This window comes from Vicia villosa, linkage group LG5 (genome assembly GCF_029867415.1).
Source record: "Vicia villosa cultivar HV-30 ecotype Madison, WI linkage group LG5, Vvil1.0, whole genome shotgun sequence".
In the NCBI taxonomy this organism is placed as follows: domain Eukaryota; kingdom Viridiplantae; phylum Streptophyta; class Magnoliopsida; order Fabales; family Fabaceae; genus Vicia; species Vicia villosa.
The window spans coordinates 140,864,475-140,886,564 of record NC_081184.1 but is presented as its reverse complement, the minus strand read 5'-3'; the positions used below and the strand labels follow the sequence as shown (position 1 = coordinate 140,886,564).

General features: G+C 36.2%; 2 long non-coding RNA genes across 2 annotated transcripts; both read left to right on the top strand.

Moving 5' to 3' along the window:
* The first annotated feature begins 8,759 nt into the window (after positions 1-8,759).
* On the top strand, positions 8,760-11,219 carry LOC131607574 (uncharacterized). Its single transcript, XR_009285343.1, has 4 exons — positions 8,760-9,428; positions 9,544-9,728; positions 10,246-10,360; positions 10,784-11,219. It is a non-coding gene; the product is annotated as an uncharacterized LOC131607574 (long non-coding RNA).
* Positions 11,220-19,946: 8,727 nt separating this feature from the next.
* On the top strand, positions 19,947-22,084 carry LOC131602796 (uncharacterized). The gene is made up of 4 exons (XR_009284142.1): positions 19,947-20,618; positions 20,734-20,918; positions 21,437-21,551; positions 21,975-22,084. It is a non-coding gene; the product is annotated as an uncharacterized LOC131602796 (long non-coding RNA).
* The last annotated feature ends 6 nt before the right edge of the window (positions 22,085-22,090 follow it).

Below are 22,090 nucleotides of genomic sequence, written 5' to 3'. Positions count from 1 at the left end.
AGGTATGGTATACTAGGTTCATCCACCTTTTCTACTATTGGGCTGCTACCCTCAAGGAACGGTGTACCATATTCATTCACTTTAAGCACACATATAAAAAAAACATAAGTAAAAGATCTTGTCATGCTATACCATTAGACAGCCAAAGTGCATATCAATAAGCACACATATAAATACCATATCATGCCATTCATCATAATATGGAATTACTTTAAGCACACACATATATGAGGTATAACACCAGCAATCATATTGTATCACACATGATATTATATCACCATTTCCCCTAAATAATTGGCATAAAACCATAATATTATTTCACTACTTAATAGAGCATTGGAAGAGCTTTCTAACGCTTTCGACAACACCTAATTCCGACTTACAGAACTCAAGCTATGTTATTTTCAAATTCTGCATTTTTTCAACGCAGACTCAAGAAATTAATTTCCATTATAGGGGTGATCGATTTCTTGTACGTAGAATGTCCAGAAATCGTGTTGAAAACACCTTTTTTCTGCATAAAACACATTCCAAAACCTCCCACATCAAATCCTAACATGCATTTACATACTTATTTCATCAAAACACATAAATCAGCACGTGAATCATCAATAGCATACTATATTCCTTACACTGACACATTTTAGGCAATTATCACACTATCCCATTTAACATGCAATTTGCCCCAATTTCTATCCTAAATTTCTAACTAATGGAACTTACATTGATCAACATGATATTCTGAGTTTGATGATGAGATTGGAGATGATGATGGTGATCTTCGTGCTTGATCATGATTCTTCTTCTGAAATTGCCAAAGCCAAGTACATGCATGATAATGATGAAGCTTGATGTCTCAAACTTACTTCTTCTCTTTTCTAACTCATGTGCTCTCTACCTCCCAAAGTTCTCTTCAAAATTTGAATTTTGTGAAGTAAAGTGGGAGAATTCCACTTAAGTAGAGAGGGAGTGAAAGTGACCATTTTGCCCTTGTTGTTTAAGTTGAACTACTAAACATGCTATTACCTCCAAAATAGGAAAATTACTACATAAATCTCTCCAATTAATCACATAATACGATTTTGTATTGAATTTCTAATTTAAAGATGATAACTTCCTGAGGGAAAAGATTGGGGTATTACATCCCCCCTAAATTGAAATTCGTCCTCAAATTTCTTCCAACCAACAGAATGAAAAGTTCCTTATATCTCCTCCCAACAAAAGTATGAAATGCTTCTCACATTTTGGCGGAGTCGCGTGGTTATCCAAAGAAAGAATGTAAGAAACATTTCACACTCTTATTAGAAGAAGAAGATATGAGAATTTTTCAACCTAATGATTGAAAGAAATTTGAGGGGAGAATTATATTTAAGGGAGGAGAATATAATACCATGATTCTCCAACATCGATAATTATCATTTAATTGGTTAAATGGTAATTGGAAGGCATCATTTCCATTTCCACTTAAGATCTTCTTACTAGTAATCCAATGATCACAAGAATTTGGTTAGAAAGGGACTAAAGAGCAGTCTGGTAGTTTTCACTTAGTTGAAGGGCAAAAGTGACATTTTTCTTCATTAGCACTTTATAAGGCCAGAATAGGACTTTTCTCCATTATTTTACCTTGGAAGAAAATCAGAATGAAGGGGAGAAAGAGAGGAGAGGCACATGAACAAGAGAATAGGAGAAGGATTTCTTCATCCATCATCATGTCCTTCAACTTGCATGTGAGTAGAAGTAGTAGCATTGGAATGGTGGGAGGAGGAGTTTCAAGAAAGAAGGTCAAGGGTTGTCATCATCTTCATCTCTCCAACTCAGAACCTTCAAGTATATGAGGTGAGTTCCATTAGTTAGGAACTTGGGGTAGAAATTAGGGGGAATTGTATGTTAAATGAGATAGTGTGATAACTGCCTGAAATGTGCTAGTGTATGGAATATAGTATGGTATTGAAATGTGTTAGTGTATGGAATATAGTATGGTATTGATGATGCATATGCTGATTTATATGAGTTTTAATGACCTAAGTATGTAAATGCATGTTAGTGTTTGATGTGGGAGGTTTTGGAATGAATCTTATGCAAAAAAAACATGTGTTTTTCAGTTTGAGTTATGTGGAAAGCGATTACCATATATTTATAATCAATTTGTTGGATTTGATTTTGAAAATTCAATATGAATTTTTATTCAAATCGAATAAATTTTACTAAAATTTATCTAACTATATTCAATAATATTCAATTTTTTTATAATATTTTATTTTTTTATTTTTTAAATTTATTTATATTTTTTATTTGTATCGATTTAAATTTAATACCATATCTAAAACAAATGTTATTATTTGATTTTGAATATTTTTATCATATTAATTATTTAATACTCCGACTTGCACAAGCAGACAAATTTCTGATGAATATTTAAATTGGCCGGTTTCGTCTATCAAAATGAAAATTAAAACAAAAATTTGTCGTTTTCTAGGCGTGACAGCTCTATTTATTAATTTTTCTTGAAATGAATTCATTGACTATATTCACAGCAAAATTTAATTCCATCCAAAAACAATACTGCAATCACAATCAAACAATTCTCTGCAATTATTATTATGTTAAAATCCACATTAATTTAGGATAGTTTACATTAATGAAAAAAATTCTGTTTAGTAATGTTATTTTATCTATTAGTTTATAGTTTTTTTATTAGCTTTTAATTTTTTTTCAAAAATTATTTGAAATAATTTTTGAGTTTGTAGTTTTTAATTTGTGATTTTTTTTCATTTATATCCTTATTATTTTAATAAAATATTATTACCCTTATTAATTAAAATGATCTTTTATGTTATTTTGTATCTATCCGATAATAAAACAGCTAATTTATCAAACATTCATATTAACTTATTAGCTAATTTTACCAAACAGAATCTTAGAGGATATTTTTCTTAAATTATCTCCGATTACCCAATATAACACTCATTCTCCATTAATTCTCAAACCACTTTTCAACAATTATATTTTGGGCCGCTTACTCCAATGCTATTACACAACGATTTATTTTAATAGAAGGCATTAATAGCAAATAAATTGTTTTTCCTTCATTTATTTAATATTTAATATATTATTTTTAATTTTTTTCTTTAAATTTGATTAAATAATAATTTAAAAATCAATAATTAGTTTTTTTTTAAAAAGTAATTGTTTTCAGTTATATATATATATATATATATATATATATATATATATATATATATATATATATATATATATATATATATATATATATATATATATATATATATATATATATATATATATATATATATATATGGGGACGACTCAAGTGAAAACACTTGGTTATTATGAGAAATGAGAACAATGAATCACGACCATTAAATTTTGATTTTGTTGATTTTAATGGACTGGATTGGTTTCTCTTTCTACGTTAATTTGAAATAAATATTAAGGATCATAGAAAGAGAAATCAATCCAGTCCATTAAAATCAACAAAATCAAAATTTAATGGTCGTGATTCATTGTTCTCATTTCTCATAATAACCAAGTGTTCTCACCTGAGTCGTCCCCATATATATATATAGGGGACGACTCAGGTGAGAACACTTGGTTATTATGAGAAATGAGAACAATGAATCACGACCATTAAATTTTGATTTTGTTGATTTTAATGGACTAGATTGATTTCTCTTTCTATGTTGATTTAAAATAAATATTAAGGATTCTAGAAAGAGAAACCAATCCAGTCCATTAAAATCAACAAAATCAAAATTTAATGGTCGTGATTCATTGTTCTCATTTCTCATAATAACCAAGTGTTTTCACCTGAGTCGTCCCCATATATATATATATACTCCAAATCATAACTATTGATTATCATTAATCCAACGGCTTTAATTAAAGTTATATATAAAAAAATATTTTTAAAAATAATTAGATTAAATGATCAATTAAAACCGTTAGATTAATGAAAATCAATGGTTAAGATTTGTAGTAAGTGTTGAACACTTACTCTTGGAGTAAATATATCTGTCCCATATATATATATATATATATATATATATATATATATATATATATATATATATATATATATATATTTTACTTGTAATTGCATGAATAATTATATTAATTATATATAAAATATATTATTTGAATTTTATTAAATTATTTTAATTTTATAATATATGTCTATCGATTGTATTGACACATGCGTAGGGATGACAATTGTACTTATAAACTATTTGATATATGCAAAAAATTCTACAACGAGTGGAGCAACAACTTAAAAAATGTGTACGGACACGAGTAATTACATATTAAAATAAGCGTGTACGGATATATTAGTATCTACTCTACCTCATACTAGCACAATATTTATTTATTTAAATTTACATCATCGTATAAAAAATGTATGTCCATCTATTTAAAATATACATCACAATTAAACTATTACGCATTTTGTTAATCTTGTTAAAAATTTAAAATGATACGATATTTTTCAATTGATAGATTTATTTTTAACTAGAACTACAGATAACAAACATGAGTACATGTATAAAGGTTGATGCCCACGTGAGTATGAGTTCGGGTACGAGAATTTTTTTAAACTGTGGGTATGGGAATAAGTAATATGGTACCCTACCCAAACCTTGCCCATTTCCATCCCTAATGTGGTGAATATTATATAAATAGAAGTCTTTTGTCAAACATTTTTGCACACCTCCTCCCTTCTTTTTCTCATTTTTTTTTCTAACATGTTTGTTAGTGGCTATGTTTTTTTATGTGAGACAAGCCTCCCCGAGGATTTGCTTTGAGTTGGATTGAACATTCAAGTATTTTAAGACATACCTAAAACGTTGGTTAAGACAACACCTCGATGGGGGGCATAAAGGTAAGAAGAATTGAAAATCGTGCCTCATGCATCTCAATTATAGATGATCATGACAAAATTCAATATTAGTACCAATGTGTTAAAAATGACATGGATGTCGTTGTTGAGATACAAGTGTGAGTTGCAGAAGTTTTATATTGCTTAGAAAAGTGGAGGTTGAACATTTTATAAGTGAGATTACCCATATACTCAATGTCTTAAGGTTTTAAGTGAAAATGTGGTGTCTTTCTCACTTGTTTGGGTGAGTTTTAGATCCAATGTAGATGCTTTCTCTCCTAAAGATCCATCAGTGGTATCAAAGTCTGGTTTAATTATGGGTTTGACTCCTTGTATCCAAAGTCTTCCATACATAGTAGTGGTCAGACGGCGTGTCTCATTGAAGTGCACATGACGTGCTACAGATGTCACCGACGGTACAAGTATATATGGATGAAAGTGCTTCCGTTTGAGAAGTGAGAAAGCCTGTAACATTGTACAAAAAGATCTAGCAGGTAAAAGAAGTGTCAGGCCAACAAAACTACAAGCAACATAAAATAAAAGAAACCAATACAAAGAAGAAAGAGAAAACAACTAAAGGAAACCACCAAAAACATAACACAGAAAAAACAAAGAAATAAAAGAAAGCCACGCGTAGCAAGACAACGCCCAATAAGGACCAAAGTAGAGCCCAGACACGAAAACCAATATATGACAAAAATCTCAAGGAAATATCAACGAACCACTTAGCACCGGGGGGCAAGCAAGGATTCTTGATCCGCTATTGATTCAGACACAAGATAGGGTTTTGAAGTCAATAGGAGAAGGGGAGAGTCCAAAGGAATTTTATTGAGAAACTAGCTACACGCCAAAAAAATACTCTTATCCTCCACCTCTCTCACATTCGTTGACGAATCAGTAAAAATCTTATCACTGATAACAAACTAGATAGTCTACACCACCGCATGCCAAACTACTATAAATCTACCCCTAATTTTAGCCTTAGGACTTAAAGAAAGAAAAAAAACTAAAAAAACAAACCTTAAATTTGTGGGAAGAGCCAATTGCACCGCTAACCACCTAAAAATTCTATACCAATCACTGAAAACCAAACGACAATTCACAAACACATGGCAGACCGACTCAACCCGATCCCCACAAAGGGTACAAAGGGTCCCCTCCGAATCAGTGACATTCCGCTTGAATAGATTGTTAGTTGACACATATTAAAAACTATCTTCTTCAAACATCCAACATACTCAACCACAAACTTACATCCAAATCCCAACACAAACAACTTACGCGAACACGCAACAATCTTTCTTTAACAAACAAAATCAATATATGCCAAACACCCTACAGCAACACCAAGAATTTCACCATTTTTACCAATAATAAATTCAAGAACTTAACTCTTTGTCCCAACAACAAACATCAGTCGCTGTCGCACGCTCGCGAAAAAATGAACAGAGTCGCCACCAATATATTTATCCCATAAGGGAAAGGAATACCAGACAACCTACAAAGGAAGGAACAGGGTCTTGCGACCAGAGAATCAAGGTACGGGAGTCGGTTACGCGAGGGGAAGGTACTAGCACCCCTCACGCCCATCGTACTCGATGGTATCCACCTATGTTTGTTTCTATCTAAAGGGTGTGTACTATGTCTATGTCTAAATGCGACTGAATGCAAAATGTAGGGAAAATAAAGAATTGTACTCGCACGGGCCCTACCCCGCTGCCTACGTATCCTTTTCAGGAATCAGAGTTACCGTAGCTCGGCTAAAGATTTTCTGTTTGTTTTTGTGTTTTTTAATTGGGCGGAGTCAACGTTCACGTTCTTGCATAAGGGATCGCCTACGATGCGTACGAACGGAAATGACATTGCCCTTAGGTGCCAACGAGGCAAAAGAAAAAAGAAATGTTTGGTTTGTGTCTTTTAGGATAGATGAGTGATGAACAGTTCCCAATACCGGGCCACTCACCACTTTCTCTACTTTGCTTTAGTCTGAACCATTGTTAGATGTTTTAAGGTGTTTTTGGTTGTGTATTTTTTAAGGGAATTTACTTCGCGATCCGAATCACATAAAATGTATAATGATCGAGAAGCAGATTAGGGAATGAATCCTACTCGCTTCCATCCCATTATGTAATGTTTGAGAAACAGATTAGAGAATGAATCTCACTCATTTCTCTCCCATTAATTAATGTTTGAGAAACAGATTAGGGAATGAATCCCACTCGTTTCTCTCCCATTAAGTAGCGACCGAGAAACAGATTAGGGAATGAATCCCACTCGTTTCTATGCCACTAAGCGATTGAGAAATAGATTAGGGAATGAATCCCACTCATTTCTCTATCACTTGCTTAATGTGATTCGCATCTTCCTTTTATTAATGTTTTAAAGAGTTGAAAAGAAAAAGAATGCAATAGGGAGCTAATCCTAAATTCTAATCTAAGTTATTCTAATCTACTAAAGGCCCTAAGGTCAAGGATACCTATCCTATCTCAATTCCTCTTAACAAAGAAGGAAGAGTCTAAGGGAACATGGCAAGCAATAGTAAGGAGTAAGCAACATTAAAGCAAGGAATGAGAAGCTAAGCATGGAAATGAGAGAGAGAAGCTCCAAGTCAGTAGCAAAGCAAGGGATTGAATGTCCCAAATCAAATACAAAAGCGTCACGGTATCATACAAAAATATCCACAAGAAGTTACCAAAGTATCGCATGCGTCGTTACTTACCAATTAGCGGACAAACATCAATTAATCAAAAAAAAAACAAGTGAACACATGAGCTAAGCTTGAAGTCAGTAGCAAACTCATTCATTTAGTTCTAATATCCTATGTTAATCTATATTAGTCAATTAGCATGAAGCAATACAAAACTCTAACCAAAACTAGACAACACTAGGTTAATACTAGCTAAACGGTTTCAAATTGTGAATGAAGTTAGAAACATGCAATCAAATGGTACAAGTCAGTAGCAAATAGCCTATACTAGATGCCTAAACAACCACAAAGTCATGCCAAGAAGTTCCACACAAAATTACGGGTCATTTGTACAAGTTACGGTGCAATCGTCAACCAAAAACAAGTTATTTACATGTGATAAAGGAAAATCAAGTAAAATAGGAAAACATGATCTAAAATTTTTAATTCCAGGTTTTAGGACCTCTAGACATCCCTAATTATATGTACAAAAGGGAATCAACATTATTGCATGAATGCATTTCAATTTGAGAGCACAAACGTCACAAACATCTATTAAAACGCATGTTAATCGAGTCGAACAACATTAGCCAAATACCAATCAAAACAAAGAATTAGGAATTCATTTTTTATACACATTATCATGGATTAGTCTACAGTAACCATACAAAAAATGGTGATTAAATTCTGATCCTAAGGTGTTAAACGAAATCATTTTGCGGGATCTATCAAAACCGAAAGAAACATGAACATACTAAAGTAAATGATTTATTGAAGATGGTAAAACAATTTCTAAAAATATACAAAAAATATCACAATTATGTACACACATTAAGGGATCTAAAACACATTTTTATTTATTTTTTATTCGAAGGGAAACTGGATTATGAATCAAAATTAGAGAAAAAACAATTTCTGAATAAAACCAAAATCTGTCTAGAAAGGGGGTGTGTTAGTAATGTTAGCATGAACTGGATTTATGTGTTAGCGCGTATGGGCCTATAGCAAGGGGGTGCACATAGCGAGCCCAAGGGAGTTTCAGTGATCCAATTATTATTGTTTTCAGATTTTTATTAAAAAAAAAAATGGAATTAAAATTAAATTAAATTAACTAAAAGAAGGGGATTTAGGGTTTGTTGTTGTGACCTTTGAGCTTTTTCTTCTTCTTTCTCGCGAACGAATGCACAAGCGGCGCCGGAGCTACTCCGTACTCCACCGTGAATCTTCCCGCACCACCATGAACGGCGCTAAGTCCTTGCTTCAAGATCCCTCCTCTCACTCAGCGGCGACTATGACGACAAACTTCACCTTCTCCGATCAAAACTCCGGCCAACGGCGCGACGGAGAATCCTTCCTCTCCAATCAAACATACCGCACCGTCCGGTCACCATCACTTCTCGACCTCTCTTCGGTTCTCAATACCTTTCTCATCTTCCCCGATTGAGTCTTATTCTGAGACCGTGTTGTTGATGGTGCTAAGTGTAGATGAAGATTGATGATGAACTCGGACCAGTGAAGGTTGAAGGAGGTTATGAATTGATTCACCGCGTGAGGAGCGTTGCAGATTAGTGATGAAGATGAAGGCGATGGGATTGTGGAGCGTCTCGCGGATTGTCGAAGCTTTGTATTGAATGGACGAATTGCGAGTCGAAGGCGCGTTGCGATATTGCCTATTGCATATGGTGAATTGATGAAGATTATAAAGATTCGTTGTTGCCTTGGCTCTGAAGAAGATGATGAGTTGAATTGAAGATGATGTTGTTCGGTGAAGGAGATTGATGAAGATATGTTGTGATGCGCGTTGTACGATGATGAAGATGATCAAGTTTTGTTAGATTCGTTATAGAGGTGAGTTCCCTTCCTTTTCCATCCTCCTTTTCTGTTCTGATATCCTTCCTCTTCTGATATTTTTTTATCTCTCCCTGTTTTTCTGTTTTCTATCTGTGATGTTGTTGCGATGAAGATGAAGATGTAGGGAGAGGATTTGTGATTGAAGATTGATTGAAGGGAGAGATTGCAGAGGTGATGAAGACTGAAGGGAGAGGGAGAATTGAAGATGGTGGAACAATGGTGAAGTGAAGGTTATGATCAACGAGAGAGAAAGCTCAGAGATGAAGAAGCTATGTCATATAGGTTGATGGAAGAGAGGTTAGTTACTCTTCTGTTATTCTATTGCTTCTTTTCTCTGCTGGTTTTTTCTGTTACAGGTCTGTTAGGAATCAGTTGGGGTTTTGTTAGCATTCTGTTTTGACAGTTAGGTTAGTTGCAAGATGGTGGTTATTCTGTTATAGGTTTTGTTGAAAGTTGTTACAGGTGGTTAGAAAAGTTGGTTATGTGGGTATGTGAAGTTAGTTAGAGGGTTTGACAGTTAGTGAAAATCAGTTAGGAGGTTGGGTTTTCTGTCATGATAGTTAGAAATTAGTTGGAGATTAGGAATTGGGTTATGTTAGTTATCTGTAGGTTTGAAAGTTAGTTATATGAAGAGAGTGGAGAGATTTTGGTAGTTACAAGGTGTTGACGATTCTGTTAGTTGGTGAGCTGGCAGTAGGTTTAATTTGGATGGGAAATGGCTATGAATTAATTGGTGTGGATATATTGTTTTTATTCTGTATCTTGGTGGAGAACGTGTCTGAGTTTTGTATTGACTCAAGGTTTAATGATGCAGGTCTGAATGTAAAATAAACGCGTGAACACCGAACCGTGATAACTTGAATGTTACGCAGCACTCAGAATTTGGATTGGACCGAATGGCTCTGTCTTACTACTGTTGCAGGCTGCAGGTATTGGTGATAGTTAATTTGAACATGGTTTTTGAAAGGTTTAGGAATGTTAGTTATGAGGACAGCTGGGACTGTTAGTTATTTGTGGGAAAGTTTGTTATGTATGTCGGTTAGGTTAGTTAGAAAAATGATCGGTTAGAATTGGAGTGAAATGAAGGTTAGAGTTAGCTATAAATAGTGATTAGAGATTTTGAAGTGTACAGGGTTGCTACTGTTTAGTTTGCTGCAGGGCTGTTTTGAATGTGAATTGGGACTGGTTTTATTTAGTGCGTGATTTGGAACTGTTTTAATATATTTGCTGCACCACCTTTTCTTGAATTTTTCTTTGGATGGATGTGTGTTTATTTGTAGATTTTCTTGTTGCTGCTTTTTTCTCAATTCTTCTGGTGTAATGCTGTTGCGGCTTGTTTATGTAAGCTGCAGGTTGAATTGTTGCAGATAGTTTCACACCTTGGATCGGTCTCCTCATATTGGAAGCTGCAAGTCATTAGTTTCACACCTTGGATCGGTCTCCTCATATTGGAAGCTGCAAGTCATTAATCTGTGGAATTGATGCGGCAAGTGCGCCCACTGAAAGTTTTGTTGAAGGGATTTGGAAATTGGAAATCTTGAAGTATATAGAAAAATGAAGATGAACTGAGGCTCCTTTTTCTTTGTAATTCTTTTGTAGTTAAATCTTGGAATTTTCTTTGAAATGGACTTTGAAACGGTATTTGAATGAATGTAATATGGATTGTGTAATAGGAATATGGATTTTTTGTAATGAATTTGTATTGCAAACGCAACAGACTTTTGGGACATATGTGCATGTATGGACAATTGGTTTTATGATGAACGTTGAAGTTACTTGAATGATGAATGAATATGGGTTTTGATGAAGTAAACCTTGAATTGTTTGAAAATGATGAATACAATTTGAGAGAATGATGAAGCCTTTGTTAATTTGCACCCTTCTAAATTTATGAATGAAAACAAAGACTCTCCTTTGTAATTGGCTTGTGATGAGATGGCTTTTATGATGAATCATGTGCTGGACCCGTTTTTCAAATAGAATTGAATTTATCTTTTCCTTAAATTTGTTTTGAATTCAAACTCCAAATATTCTCATTCTTGCACTTTTGGATCTAGTAGCATTAAAGTAAGATGAAGACTACATGGAAGTCTTCACGATGGTCACACATTATACCTCTTCAAATTCTTGAATGACCCCAATGTCAATGGCTTGTAATTCCACTGATGAGCGGTATCCTTTGAATCATCACAAAAATAGGGAAATAAACCCTTACTCATTGAATTTGATGAATATGGATGAAGAATAACTTTGAAATTTAATGAAGAGGAAATCCATAATATCCATGATCCGCAACCTTAATTGCATAATTCAATCACAGAACAACCCGTTGAAACAAACTTATCTGGAGAGATGCATACCATTAAAACCCTAATCTGCTAGGAGACCTCTGATCCCATGTCTCAAATTATTGTTTAATGATGCATGTTTTGTTAATGACTTAATGAAGGTATGCCTATGAATGCGAAGCTTAAGCCAGTTAGAAATAAGGGGTAGGACAAATTTGGGGTATGACAGCTGCCCCTATTTAATCTTCTTAAACCTGAAGGTGAGATTGGCGCTAGCCTTTCGAACATTCGAGGTAGAAGGAGATTAAATATCAAAGTACCAGAAATTTGTCCTAGAGAGAAGATGGTGTAAGTGTTATCCTTATTTTTATTTTGATATCTGCTGGGGAAAGAGAAATTTTTGTTTTTCTGGTGGAGAAATATACAGCGAATAACTGGATTTGAATGGTGATAGCTTGTAACGTAGCCAAGGTGCCAATACAAGGTTCTCAATGGAAATGATTGTTGTATGAAACTGTGATTGGACAATACGGGTTCGATGGGATGATAGGATCTACGATCCACAAGAATGAAAAAGGATGAGGATAAGGTCAACGGACCTACGATCCACAAGAAATGAAAAAATGAGGATAAGGTCAACGGACCTACGATCCACAAGAAATGAAAAAGATGAGGATAAGGTCAACGGACCTACGATCCACAAGAAATGAAAAAATGAGGATAAGGTCAACGGACCTACGATCCCCAAGAAATGAAAAAGATGAGGATAAAGTCAACGGACCTACGATCCACAAGAATTGGCAAAGATGAGGATAAGGTCAACGGACCTACGATCCACAAGAATGAAAAAGATGAGGATAAGGTCAACGGACCTACGATCCACAAGAAATGAAAAAGATGAGGATAAGGTCAACGGACCTACGATCCACAAGAATTGGCAAAGAATGAGGATAAGGTCAACGGACCTACGATCCACAAGAATGAAAAGGATGAGGATAAGGTCAACGGACCTACGATCCACAAGAATTGGCAAAGAATGAGGATAAGGTCAACGGACCTACGATCCACAAGAATGAAAAGGATGAGGATAAGGTCAACGGACCTACGATCCACAAGAATGAAAAGATGAGGATAAGGTCAACGGACCTATGATCCACAAGAAATGAAAAGATGGGGATAAGGTCAACGGACCTACGATCCACAAGAAAATTATTGAAAGCACTTAGACTGGGGATTGGGGATTGGTAAAACCAAGTATCGGCACCGTGGATGGAGGAGATTTGTAATGGAATAGCAGATATCAATTGGAGTTTGTAAGGACAATCTTTTTGTGGGGATGTATCATTGTCTTGATTGAGGGATGATTTGCATTATCTGGCTTATGCTTTGTATGCATGTTTGGATTTTTTATGGCGTAATGCTCCATTTTGATGGATATGCTACGCTTTTGAGGATGCAATGTTATATGCAATGAATACTATATGCAGAGTGCCAAATAAAGGCATTAGTGAGGTAAACACCAGGGAGAATCCCCTTAGTGTTAAGGACCATGTGGAGGTGCCAATAGATATTGGACTTTGATTTGTAAGATGCCCTTTTCTTTGACTTGAAGAATGATTTCTGACTCCTCACCATGTGCCAATGCTTGGAGGATTTTTAGCTTGAGGAGATTCCCTCGATTCACCGTGTTGGGGATCATCCAAATAAGGGCACCAGGTTGGAGAAATGGAACAACTCTCAGGAGAAATAAACTCCTGTGCTTGGGGAGAGACCAAACTTCTAGGAGAAATAAACTCCTATGGTCATGGAGCGACAAAACTCAGAATTGTGCCCCAAGCTTCGTGACTTATGGAGGGATTTGCCCCAAAGGATCCTTGGAGAGATTTGTCGAATCTCGACGTAACTGCCCCAGATTGGTTGAACTCAAGAGAGATTCCTCGACTTGATTGCCCCAGATTGATCAAGGCTCGAAGAGATTTATTGACATGATTGCCCCAGATATGCTGAATTTGAGAGGTCAAACCTCGACTTAATTGCCCCTGATTAGGTACATCTTACTAGAATCCTCAAGCTTTCCTTGTTTTGATACCAAACAAACATGGGAACAACTTTACCACACTCAACGGAGTCTTCAAACTCTTCCCCTCAAGGTAATCAAAGAAAGCATTAAGTGTTCATGCCCAACGGAGTTTTTTTAGAGGAACTGCCCCTTGATGGTCAACATTTGATATGATTAGCTTTTCCTCTTCGGAGTTCTCAAGTCTCTTGTACTTTGACACGATCGAGTTACTTACTGATTCTCATCATGGTAATTTCCTTGATGTTAGGCACATATTTTGTATGCAAAAGAATGTTAATTATAAGAATGATGATTCTAATGCAAAGCCTAGGTTAGCCTTGAAGTTTAAAGAAACCCTTTTTTTTATTGAAATGAGGTTGCGACCTCTCGTGAATGGGTCACTAGTTGACACAACCTCGAATTTTCGCACATGAAAGATAAAGCAGGCATACGATACCAACATGGATATGAGTCTCGCTTCATTAGGAGTCAGTTAAACGATATCTCATCGGAGTGTGCTTTCAAAATAAACCCTACTTCAATTAGGACTTTTAAGGGTTGTAACTTGGCCAGGTTCACGGTTTTCAGAAAACAAAGGATTTTAGGCTCAAAATTATTTGTACCCACCCCCTTCGCGATGTTCTCCATTCCTATGTTCAGTTAACTCGACACGAGTGTTCATCCCTCACAAGGAATTTGAAATGGTTGAGGAATCAATGAGGTTTTTTGGACATGGCAGTCACTCACTTTCTAGTTCTTCTGATTGATCATCACGCGACTTTGTTCCTTTGATAAGGATTTTTTTTGTAATCCTTGTTTTTCGCTTCTGCTTTCCCTAACTTTTGCCTGGACAAATTCTCTTGAATTTTATTTTGGAGTCCAGCGGGATGCCCTAACTTTTGCCTAAGTCGCTTATTTTCATGTTATTGACTTAGCGGGCTCTCTTTTTTTTTTTATTCTCCTTTTTTTTGAACAAGTCGTGTGATATCGCGCTGCTCTCGATTTGTTTGAAATATTGTGACTGCCTCATTCTCTGATTGATGAGGGATAACCATTGTGGTATCGTCATCTCTTGATCTCTTGACAGGATAAGGATAATCATTGCGGTTTTGACATTCCTCAACCTTTTGAAGGATAACCATTGTTGTATCCTTAGATGCATACCCTTTTGGTGAGTTTTGAACACTCGATCAAGTTAAATGAACACTACCCTGCCCCAAGGTTAAAATAAGGGTTTTTTATGATTAGAAAAGAAACTCCTTCTTCAAGGCTCAAAGGGGTTAACGAGGGTCTATCTCCCTTATATCTCCGGTGTTTGGGGATTTGAAATAATGCCTGTACATCCTCAGTAGGGTTTTTATTCAAAAACACATGATTAGAGACTTTGCATTTTTATTTTTCATCACTCTCCCTCAGCTTTTTGCATAAGCAAGCAATTAGTGAAGTTGGTATCGTAATGCCAAAACATTTTATGAGTGATAACGAATGGATTACTTCAAGACAAACATAAACAATGTATTATGATTTTCATTCAAAAATTAACAAGCTTTTACATGCTAGCAATGCTTAAACAAACAATGAAATGTTACAAATGAGAATGCAATAAAGAAACTAGATGAATGCCATTGTTGAGGAGACTTGGCTCCGTCTGGACTTATTGATCTTGAATACTTTTTGCAGTTCCTTCCAAACACTTCAGATTACTCCAAAAGAGAACTCCAACAAAGTCATCTATGAGTCGTAAACTTTTTGCCTTGCTTTAGGGATTCGAGCAATGCGAGTGATGCAATACTCAAGATAAGAGTACGTCTTGCTTATCCCTCGTGCGGGAGCCCCAAGCACCGATGTTGAAGAATTATTCGCCTTCATAAATGGAAAGAATCTGGTATGGTCATCAAACTCAAGAGAGCTACTTGTGGTGAAGAAGACCCAAAACACGAATGTTAACCAATTGAAATTCTGACAAACGAGGAAGCAACTGGGCACAAGGCAATAAAATCACATCAATTTGTTTCTCACATTATTTTTCTCCCTGTTAACAAGCAAGGGCTACTGAGAGGGAAATCATGAGAAAAGGCAACCGAGATACGAAGTAGAACCTTGAGGATGAGAAGCCTTATGAAGAACATTCTTGATTACCACACGGAAGAAGATTCTGACGAAGTCGCATAGGAATTTGTAATGCTTTTAGGGATTCGAGCAATGCAAATGGCGCAATGCTCAAGATAAGAGTACGTCTTGCTTATCCCTCGTGCGGGAGCCCCAAGCAACTTCCACACATGTACAGGAGATGATTACCAATTTAGCTTCAATATCCATCATTAGGAGTGAGAGTGGATGATCCTTGCGTTTCTTGATATCAGGCATCAGGCACAAACCAACAACATCTGAATCAGTGGCGTCACGACTTTTTATGGCTTTCAATCTTTTCTCCAAGAGGTCGAACCTTTTGTCAATCTCAATAATCGGAAACTTGAAGACTTCAATGATCGAATTGTTCTCATAATGTGTTTCCTCCTTAAGAGTGATAGGAATCTCAACTATGCTTCAAACATTCTGATACATAAGACCTCCTCATGGGTGAGATTAACATTTGCATTTGGCCTCTGAGGAACTTGTCTCAATTCTTCTTGTCAAAGAGAAAAGGCTTGAATAACCTCCATACATTGTTTCATGTTAGCTCCCATTTTTGTTCTTATCTCAGTAAAAAGCCCACAGAGTTGTTCCAATGTTAACTTTTGAGCACATAGCGGTAAGAAGCCAATCGTCTTGTTGATGTCAAAGTCTGAGTAGAAAAGGCCCCCACAAGCTTCTGGTAGGACCATGAAATGCATGATAGTATGAATGCATGTTTCATTTATGAGAGATCCTAAAGTCTTTTCACACACTTTCATTTTTCTTTTTTTGAATCAAAGCTTCTTTTTTTTTTATAGAATATCTTTTCTTTTCTTTTTTGCTTTTCTATTTCCTTTTTCTTTTTCTCCTTTTTTTTTTGGAAATAGACTTTAGGATCTTTCATAAATGGAGTGGACAAAGCAATGATGTTATGCAATGCAAAGGCATGGGATCAACGGTCCATATAATCTTAGTAACCACCGTACAATCCTCTGAATAACTGATACATGTCAAATGTCATGAGATCAAAGGTCCGACACCTTTTTGAATACCAAGAAAACCAATAGTAACCAACAGAACAGAATAGTCACCAACGGTACCTGTCATGTATATCCCACCCCACTCACAGGTGAATCTAGGTCAAGGTAGGTCAATGGCTTCCAGCGTTATCAGTTCTCCTGAAACACCATCATTGTCGCAAATACATGCCAACAACGGTATCTCATTTGAACCTCGACTGGTCGTGGGTCTCATGATCGCAATCAACAGAACCTGACATTCTGTTGGCGTCATGACTATCCACTCTATCCTAGGTATCCTATGTGTCACTCTGGCCTGGGTATTGGGCCTTTTACCTCATAAAACATCCCACCCAACCTGCAAAATAGAACAGAAGACCCCAAGGAACACAGAATATAATCCATATGCATGATGTGCAAACAGAAATAAACATGATATGCAAGCAGAAAAGTAAACATGCAAACATATATACAAGGTATAGACATAAAAACAAATAAACACCCAGTAAATAAACAAACAAACGCAGGCTAGGATCGACTCACTAAGGATGGACCAGCAACAGGTCTAGCAACATCCCCAGCAGAGTCGCCAGCTGTCGCACGCTCGCGAAAAAATGAACAGAGTCGCCACCAATATATTTATCCCATAAGGGAAAGGAATACCAGACAACCTACAAAGGAAGGAACAGGGTCTTGCGACCAGAGAATCAAGGTACGGGAGTCGGTTACGCGAGGGGAAGGTACTAGCACCCCTCACGCCCATCGTACTCGATGGTATCCACCTATGTTTGTTTCTATCTAAAGGGTGTGTACTATGTCTATGTCTAAATGCGACTGAATGCAAAATGTAGGGAAAATAAAGAATTGTACTCGCACGGGCCCTACCCCGCTGCCTACGTATCCTTTTCAGGAATCAGAGTTACCGTAGCTCGGCTAAAGATTTTCTGTTTGTTTTTGTGTTTTTTAATTGGGCGGAGTCAACGTTCACGTTCTTGCATAAGGGATCGCCTACGATGCGTACGAACGGAAATGACATTGCCCTTAGGTGCCAACGAGGCAAAAGAAAAAAGAAATGTTTGGTTTGTGTCTTTTAGGATAGATGAGTGATGAACAGTTCCCAATACCGGGCCACTCACCACTTTCTCTACTTTGCTTTAGTCTGAACCATTGTTAGATGTTTTAAGGTGTTTTTGGTTGTGTATTTTTTAAGGGAATTTACTTCGCGATCCGAATCACATAAAATGTATAATGATCGAGAAGCAGATTAGGGAATGAATCCTACTCGCTTCCATCCCATTATGTAATGTTTGAGAAACAGATTAGAGAATGAATCTCACTCATTTCTCTCCCATTAATTAATGTTTGAGAAACAGATTAGGGAATGAATCCCACTCGTTTCTCTCCCATTAAGTAGCGACCGAGAAACAGATTAGGGAATGAATCCCACTCGTTTCTATGCCACTAAGCGATTGAGAAATAGATTAGGGAATGAATCCCACTCATTTCTCTATCACTTGCTTAATGTGATTCGCATCTTCCTTTTATTAATGTTTTAAAGAGTTGAAAAGAAAAAGAATGCAATAGGGAGCTAATCCTAAATTCTAATCTAAGTTATTCTAATCTACTAAAGGCCCTAAGGTCAAGGATACCTATCCTATCTCAATTCCTCTTAACAAAGAAGGAAGAGTCTAAGGGAACATGGCAAGCAATAGTAAGGAGTAAGCAACATTAAAGCAAGGAATGAGAAGCTAAGCATGGAAATGAGAGAGAGAAGCTCCAAGTCAGTAGCAAAGCAAGGGATTGAATGTCCCAAATCAAATACAAAAGCGTCACGGTATCATACAAAAATATCCACAAGAAGTTACCAAAGTATCGCATGCGTCGTTACTTACCAATTAGCGGACAAACATCAATTAATCAAAAAAAAAACAAGTGAACACATGAGCTAAGCTTGAAGTCAGTAGCAAACTCATTCATTTAGTTCTAATATCCTATGTTAATCTATATTAGTCAATTAGCATGAAGCAATACAAAACTCTAACCAAAACTAGACAACACTAGGTTAATACTAGCTAAACGGTTTCAAATTGTGAATGAAGTTAGAAACATGCAATCAAATGGTACAAGTCAGTAGCAAATAGCCTATACTAGATGCCTAAACAACCACAAAGTCATGCCAAGAAGTTCCACACAAAATTACGGGTCATTTGTACAAGTTACGGTGCAATCGTCAACCAAAAACAAGTTATTTACATGTGATAAAGGAAAATCAAGTAAAATAGGAAAACATGATCTAAAATTTTTAATTCCAGGTTTTAGGACCTCTAGACATCCCTAATTATATGTACAAAAGGGAATCAACATTATTGCATGAATGCATTTCAATTTGAGAGCACAAACGTCACAAACATCTATTAAAACGCATGTTAATCGAGTCGAACAACATTAGCCAAATACCAATCAAAACAAAGAATTAGGAATTCATTTTTTATACACATTATCATGGATTAGTCTACAGTAACCATACAAAAAATGGTGATTAAATTCTGATCCTAAGGTGTTAAACGAAATCATTTTGCGGGATCTATCAAAACCGAAAGAAACATGAACATACTAAAGTAAATGATTTATTGAAGATGGTAAAACAATTTCTAAAAATATACAAAAAATATCACAATTATGTACACACATTAAGGGATCTAAAACACATTTTTATTTATTTTTTATTCGAAGGGAAACTGGATTATGAATCAAAATTAGAGAAAAAACAATTTCTGAATAAAACCAAAATCTGTCTAGAAAGGGGGTGTGTTAGTAATGTTAGCATGAACTGGATTTATGTGTTAGCGCGTATGGGCCTATAGCAAGGGGGTGCACATAGCGAGCCCAAGGGAGTTTCAGTGATCCAATTATTATTGTTTTCAGATTTTTATTAAAAAAAAAATGGAATTAAAATTAAATTAAATTAACTAAAAGAAGGGGATTTAGGGTTTGTTGTTGTGACCTTTGAGCTTTTTCTTCTTCTTTCTCGCGAACGAATGCACAAGCGGCGCCGGAGCTACTCCGTACTCCACCGTGAATCTTCCCGCACCACCATGAACGGCGCTAAGTCCTTGCTTCAAGATCCCTCCTCTCACTCAGCGGCGACTATGACGACAAACTTCACCTTCTCCGATCAAAACTCCGGCCAACGGCGCGACGGAGAATCCTTCCTCTCCAATCAAACATACCGCACCGTCCGGTCACCATCACTTCTCGACCTCTCTTCGGTTCTCAATACCTTTCTCATCTTCCCCGATTGAGTCTTATTCTGAGACCGTGTTGTTGATGGTGCTAAGTGTAGATGAAGATTGATGATGAACTCGGACCAGTGAAGGTTGAAGGAGGTTATGAATTGATTCACCGCGTGAGGAGCGTTGCAGATTAGTGATGAAGATGAAGGCGATGGGATTGTGGAGCGTCTCACGGATTGTCGAAGCTTTGTATTGAATGGACGAATTGCGAGTCGAAGGCGCGTTGCGATATTGCCTATTGCATATGGTGAATTGATGAAGATTATAAAGATTCGTTGTTGCCTTGGCTCTGAAGAAGATGATGAGTTGAATTGAAGATGATGTTGTTCGGTGAAGGAGATTGATGAAGATATGTTGTGATGCGCGTTGTACGATGATGAAGATGATCAAGTTTTGTTAGATTCGTTATAGAGGTGAGTTCCCTTCCTTTTCCATCCTCCTTTTCTGTTCTGATATCCTTCCTCTTCTGATATTTTTTTATCTCTCCCTGTTTTTCTGTTTTCTATCTGTGATGTTGTTGCGATGAAGATGAAGATGTAGGGAGAGGATTTGTGATTGAAGATTGATTGAAGGGAGAGATTGCAGAGGTGATGAAGACTGAAGGGAGAGGGAGAATTGAAGATGGTGGAACAATGGTGAAGTGAAGGTTATGATCAACGAGAGAGAAAGCTCAGAGATGAAGAAGCTATGTCATATAGGTTGATGGAAGAGAGGTTAGTTACTCTTCTGTTATTCTATTGCTTCTTTTCTCTGCTGGTTTTTTTCTGTTACAGGTCTGTTAGGAATCAGTTGGGGTTTTGTTAGCATTCTGTTTTGACAGTTAGGTTAGTTGCAAGATGGTGGTTATTCTGTTATAGGTTTTGTTGAAAGTTGTTACAGGTGGTTAGAAAAGTTGGTTATGTGGGTATGTGAAGTTAGTTAGAGGGTTTGACAGTTAGTGAAAATCAGTTAGGAGGTTGGGTTTTCTGTCATGATAGTTAGAAATTAGTTGGAGATTAGGAATTGGGTTATGTTAGTTATCTGTAGGTTTGAAAGTTAGTTATATGAAGAGAGTGGAGAGATTTTGGTAGTTACAAGGTGTTGACGATTCTGTTAGTTGGTGAGCTGGCAGTAGGTTTAATTTGGATGGGAAATGGCTATGAATTAATTGGTGTGGATATATTGTTTTTATTCTGTATCTTGGTGGAGAACGTGTCTGAGTTTTGTATTGACTCAAGGTTTAATGATGCAGGTCTGAATGTAAAATAAACGCGTGAACACCGAACCGTGATAACTTGAATGTTACGCAGCACTCAGAATTTGGATTGGACCGAATGGCTCTGTCTTACTACTGTTGCAGGCTGCAGGTATTGGTGATAGTTAATTTGAACATGGTTTTTGAAAGGTTTAGGAATGTTAGTTATGAGGACAGCTGGGACTGTTAGTTATTTGTGGGAAAGTTTGTTATGTATGTCGGTTAGGTTAGTTAGAAAAATGATCGGTTAGAATTGGAGTGAAATGAAGGTTAGAGTTAGCTATAAATAGTGATTAGAGATTTTGAAGTGTACAGGGTTGCTACTGTTTAGTTTGCTGCAGGGCTGTTTTGAATGTGAATTGGGACTGGTTTTATTTAGTGCGTGATTTGGAACTGTTTTAATATATTTGCTGCACCACCTTTTCTTGAATTTTTCTTTGGATGGATGTGTGTTTATTTGTAGATTTTCTTGTTGCTGCTTTTTTCTCAATTCTTCTGGTGTAATGCTGTTGCGGCTTGTTTATGTAAGCTGCAGGTTGAATTGTTGCAGATAGTTTCACACCTTGGATCGGTCTCCTCATATTGGAAGCTGCAAGTCATTAGTTTCACACCTTGGATCGGTCTCCTCATATTGGAAGCTGCAAGTCATTA